The sequence below is a fragment of the Sitophilus oryzae genome, unplaced genomic scaffold (genome assembly GCF_002938485.1).
Source record: "Sitophilus oryzae breed Bouriz unplaced genomic scaffold, Soryzae_2.0 scaffold_910_pilon_pilon, whole genome shotgun sequence".
Lineage (NCBI taxonomy): Eukaryota > Metazoa > Arthropoda > Insecta > Coleoptera > Curculionidae > Sitophilus > Sitophilus oryzae.
This window is the reverse complement of record NW_022147540.1, coordinates 2328731-2334490: the sequence shown is the minus strand read 5'-3', so window position 1 is coordinate 2334490 and position 5760 is coordinate 2328731.

Genomic DNA, 5760 nt, shown 5'->3' with positions numbered 1-5760 from the left:
TGAAAACACACTTTCAGGTAATTTTTTTACTTTTTTAAAATGAGTGGAAGGGGTTGAAATAAACTACCCCTATCATTCTTGTTAACGAAATTTAAAGAAAAAGCTTATCAAACACATGCAAATGCTTTAATTTGGATTGTTTAGTTTGTTTAGAAACTTTTTTACCTCTTGTGTTTTTTTGATAAAACTCACCGATTGGTAATTAAAAAATAAAATGTAAAGCATTACATGTCAGGACAAAAAACATTTTTAGATTAAGAATCTAGTGATAATAACGATAATAATAATCATCTAGATAATAACGTCTTGTAGTAGAGTAATGTCAAATAAAATAATATTAGGAACAACCTAAAAAGTAACAGCAGCCGACTAGATTTTTTCCTAAAAAAATTACAGCAGCCTACTAGATTCTTTATCAGAAAATGTTTTTTGTCCTGACATGTAATGCTTTACATTTTATTTTTTAATTTCAAATCGGTGAGTTTTATCAAAATAATACAAGAGATAAAAAAGTTTCTAAACAAACTAAACTACCCAAATTAATTTTTTTGCATGTGTTTGATAAGATTTTTCTTTAAATTTCGTTAACAAGAACGATAGGGGTAGTTTATTTCAACCCCTTCCACTCGTTTTAAAAAAGTGAAAAAATTACTAGAAAGTGTGTTTTCATAACAGTAATGCTTCCATAAAATTTTATTAGTCTATCTATTTTCGTTTTCAAGATAAAAAATAAAACCATTATTTTTCCGCCATCTTTGTACCGCAATTTCTCCCTAATGGCTGACTTTTGACCCAACGTTTATGAAGCAAACTACCCTTTATTTTGAACAAGGAATCACCCCCTGAAGTTTTTCGCATTTGTTTTGAAACACCCTGTATATCTAAATATATAAGGGAGACTACACTATAATTGGAAATGATTGAATAACCTCGAAATGATGATAATAAAATATAAAATTTGATAAATATCCACGAACAACAATGAAATTTGTTATATCTCATTTTCAATCCAATTGAAAGCATAAACTAATACCAAATCAAAGTTTCAGCTAAATGCATCAAAATATAAAATCCCACACGAAGCGCAATTATTTGCGACACTGTAAATTGGCGTTGACATTTCTTTCTGTTGACCTTTTCTAGATTAAATTTCACCATTTCCTTAAAAAATAAACGCATTTAGCTGACATTTAACGTGTAAACTTTCCATTAATCCTGAACCTGTTGTCAAAATATAGATCGCCAACTTAATCTTGCAGCATTTTTCTACGTTGGTGTATATTTAGAGACATTGAATTCCCGCCTAGCGACCTTGCGTGCCGAAATCAATTTTCTTTAAATATGAAAACCGTGAAAAGCGAAAGAAGTGCACAATTTTTCTTTAAAGCCGAGGAAAAAAGCCGAGAATTTAATGGACGTTTTGTGTAGCAACGTTGCATATAAAAATGGATCTAAATTTTGCTCTATTCTTCGAAGATATTAATGTACAGAAGAGAAAAGCAATGAATTGAAAGAGGTTCAGTAATGCAGGGTTTTCTGCTTCATAGTTTTCTTTCCATTATTCATAAAACATGTTAGTTACCTAAAAATCCCAGTTTATTTATTGCAGTATCCAATTCCTGTCCCAAAACCGAAGTTTTCTATAATTCATTTGATATGTGTGCTTGAACAGATACAGCTAAATGGCTTATATAAAATTCTTCTTTCTTTCTCTCTATCAAAGAAACTAAGCTCTGCCTGTCTTGCGGTAAGATCAGTTTCTAAGGAACTTAACTCATCAACCTCTAGAATAGCCTATTATGCCCTTTTTGAGTTGTTATTCCCTTCCATTCTGGGGTACTTGCTGCGCAACAAAATTTGATCGTATTTTCAGACGTCCAAAAGAGAGCAGTTAGCGATATTTATTGGGACTGAACAGTAGAACTCACTGCCAGAATTTATTTAAAAATTTCAAAATACTGACTCTTCCTTCTTTATTCATTTTTGAATCCGTTTGCTTAATCTGCAAGCACATATCTGCTACTCCCGAAAGGCCATCTCACAACTTTCCACTTAGGAATGCGGAGTACGATTTTTATCTGCCAACCCCGAGCTCAGACCTAGTTAAAGGCTCAATACTGTACAATGCCAAAAAAATGTACAGGGTGGTCGAAATTGGTCTGTTTTAACAGAGAAAACCTATTTCCTGACTAGATAGAGCAAAACCGACATAGATGTCATGGGCTCGATTTCTGAGACACGCTTAATGGCGTAAACCGCCTGTTGATATTTTCACTGCCAACTGAGATACAGGGTCTTTTTGATTTTTTTGCCATTTTAAAAATTGCCCATAACTATTTTATTTCGCGGAATAATAAAATTCTGTAAAAACGTTCTTAAGGCACTTTTTAAGCACAATCGAGTGACGTAGTCAGCTTCTTTCTATGTTTGCTCTTTTTGTCAGAAATAATAAAAAATATAATTTTTTAACACATTTACATGTGTGGAAGTAAATCGCATAGGGATCTTATTAAGTCGGAGTGAGAGAAATGCGACCGACCGACGCGACGCGCGACGGTGTGCTGTTGCGGCGTTGCCGATACGCCTTTCCCTATCAAGTAAAGTAAAATCACGATCGCAAACCGCTTATTTTTAAAAGACTTTTTTTTCAAGAGATAACTAGATAAAATCATTAGACATGTTTCTGAGCATCTGAAATGGAATTATAAGGATATCGTTAGGGTGTCATTTTTTTATAACGAGAAAACGTCAGTAATCGCGATAATTTAAAAACTCAACTTTTTAACACATAACAAGCCATAACTCAAGAACCACTTTAGATATTGAAACTTTTTTTTATTTTCAAGATCGGATATTTTACAATATGTTTACATAAGAAAAATTCGATAAGGTTGTTTTTTCCATTTAAAAATTGTAAACAATCCATCTATTTACTTTTAGAGCATAGCAATTTTCAGCAATCGTGTAATTTTTTTATTGATAAAGATTTTCACATACTGTCTACAAAGAAAATACAGCAGAAATATTAACAACGTTCTTGAAAAAACTACAATCTATTATTTCTAATAGATTTCGAGATATTGATTTTTGAATCCAGAGTTCTAATAGCGCGACCACTATCGAACACCCACTCAATTCCACTTATTTTTTACCAAAAATGCAAGTGTTTTTAGCTTGCACTTAAAAAAATTCAAGCTATAGGGAAAATTACAACGACTCGTTAATAAATAAACAAATTAAGTATCACGAGACGTAATTAAATCGTGAAGCTGAACGCATGACGTACACCTTTTCCTAGAACTTTAAGTACTGACAGAGGTATTAACTTTTTTCGTTCTTATTATACGATTTTGAACAACCGTCTAGAACTCTGCAGCGAACGCGCAAATGAAATAATTTCTTCATATTTCCTTCAGCGTATACGCATCACAGTTCTAGGACGGTTCAGAATCGGTAATAACAAGAAAACGAACAAAGCTAATGATTGGGTCGACCGGTCAACTGCGACAAATCTGCTATATCCCCTTCCACGTCTCTTAGCAATGTGCGCAGTTCCTCGGTTTATTTCGTGCGTTTGGCAACGTGTTTACTGTCCTCTCTTTGTTCAGTACATTATAAAGGCATTGTACTCTTCTTACATATGGAAATCTTGACCCAAGATTTACCTTTGCCAGCCCTTAGTATATAACTGATATACCCCAGTCAAATTAGTTAAAAAAAGGTCCATCGGTGGAAGCAATTCCTACAGTAATCCCTACTATCCTAAATCATCTATATTCGGGGACTTTTGACAGATACCTTCTCAAGTATAGAGATTAAAATCTGTTTCAAAACTGTAGGAATTTTTTCCACCGATTTGTCTAATTTGACTGAGCTAAAGGTACTCGCTTTTTGAGTTCAATATTACGTAAAAAGGTCTAGCCTTATTGTTCATTATTTCAAAACCTATCCTATATTCTTGAAGTAATCCAGTAAACTAATTTTGTAAATTAAGCAACACTGAACCTGAAATTGGACACCTTCCGGAACAAGTTTTCAGTAAACCATAAGCTCAAGGTAATTATTCTCTGGAAATTTAACAGAAGAGAGATCAATAACGCTTCAGGCAACCAGCTTGTTTCGATATATAAAAAATAATTATATCTAACCAAGAAATGTCCAAATTTAATTAACTTACGTTTTTGATGTTTTCTTTGTTGTTATATTCCGAACAAGAATGTCTTTTATTTATACCAAATTAATTACTGGTTTTTGTGTTATTAGATTTTTAAGAAAAAAGGGACACAAAATTTCACTGGAAACTAAGAAATGGACGTATCATTCTCACTGAAGAAATATTCCATGTTCTTTCATTAAAGGAAGAACATGATATTTCCTTGTTCTTTTTCTAAAATTATTACTTTTAAACCCTTTATTACTTTTATTTAAGGTGCCCGGTGGCGTACAGGCTCTCGTCTACTAATCTCAAAGTTGTAGGTTCGAATCCTACACCCGGCATTTCATCAGCCGACTATTTTTATTAAAATAAAAATAGTTTGTGTACCTAGGTCGACTCAGCTTTAAATGAGTACTTGGGATTCATAATCCTGAGGTAATAATAGGCGTAGTGCTAGCCACATTACCTTCCTTGTATACAGAACGGTTCTAGTATGGCAAGCTGTACCTTGCTACTCCCAAGGCGTTAAACGCTATATACGGGAGCTATTATTATATTACTTTTATTTAATTTTAGTTATATTTATGAATAATGGAACAGTTTTTGACAAAACCCATGAATATAGCTGTTTATATAATTTTTATATTATTTACTATTTATCATAAGGCACATTTAAGAACTCTTATGGGTTATTTTTTATAATTTGTAAAAAAGAAACTTATCATTTTTTTTGTACCAGAGTCTCTATTATAAGAACAAATACCGTTTAATTTTTAACATACCTAAATTAGTTTACAGTAATTTATGGACAGTGTGATAGTACTATTATACATGACCATTATCGATTTGCTGCAAAAACTCATTTAGACAAAAGTTTTGTTCATATATTTAATTTATTAAACTATTTCAGTAACAACGGTTTAAATCTATTCACTTTTCAAAAAGGCACAAAGCTTACCATATATTTCCCAAAATCTTTTTGTAGACCTTTGAAGCACCTTTTAACATCGAATACGTGATCACATGGATTAGATTGTATATATTTTCCTTTATGCTTAAAAAATCAGCAAGGATGTACAGGGTGGGCAAATTCGACGCTTTTAAATGGAAACACCCTTTTCTATAGATAGCAGATAGACAAAAACTAATATCGGTGTCTGGAGCTCAATTTTTGTCAAAAACATGATGGTGATATCCGCATATCGATATCTGTTACCGTTTCGGAGTTACGGGGTGTTTTTCAAAAATATGCATTTTTAACAAATCGCTGTAACTTTTTTCCTATTTCAAAATTTTGAATTTTTATGAAAACATTTCCAAAGCACCTTTTTACGTAGAATTTAATGGTTTAAGTATAATTTTTTAAAATTAATAATTTAAGAATTCTCAACAGAAAATTTGATTTTTATATGGGACACCCTGTATATTTTTAATTTATCGAAAATAATTTAAAATTACCTTTCCAAAAATATAACACATTTTATATATTGCTTGATTCCTCTTCGAGATGAGTATAGAAAAATTCGCCCGCTTTAAATAAGTAGGCTTTGAACGGCACCGGCTGTAATGCAAAAAAATTCTAGCCGTGAGCATCAATTAAAACG